The following is a 326-nucleotide window of genomic DNA, read 5'->3' on the forward strand; positions in this document are numbered from 1 at the left end:
TAGATTAGGGGCTAAGATTAGCAACCAGTAATAGAATTTATTATACTTGATTATGTCATTAGAAATTTTTAAAGGTCTGTGAAATTCTAACAGCGAAAATGAAAATTAAGTACTGTAATTTCAAAACTAAGATAAACTCTGGAAGTATGTCTTCTCTATTCCTATACCACCTATGACTTCCAAAAGATTTTTAAAACGGTAAGCATTTAGATATGTTGTAACTTCAGCAATTTGCACTATGTGTTACACCCAGCACATATTCAAAATTGTCCAATGAGCAAAAGAAATAAAGGAGGAAGAAAGGGAAGGAGGTTGGGAGGGAGAAA

Source organism: Propithecus coquereli, unplaced genomic scaffold, assembly GCF_000956105.1.
Source record: "Propithecus coquereli isolate 6110/MARCELLA unplaced genomic scaffold, Pcoq_1.0 Scaffold2890, whole genome shotgun sequence".
Classification (NCBI taxonomy): Eukaryota; Metazoa; Chordata; class Mammalia; order Primates; family Indriidae; genus Propithecus; species Propithecus coquereli.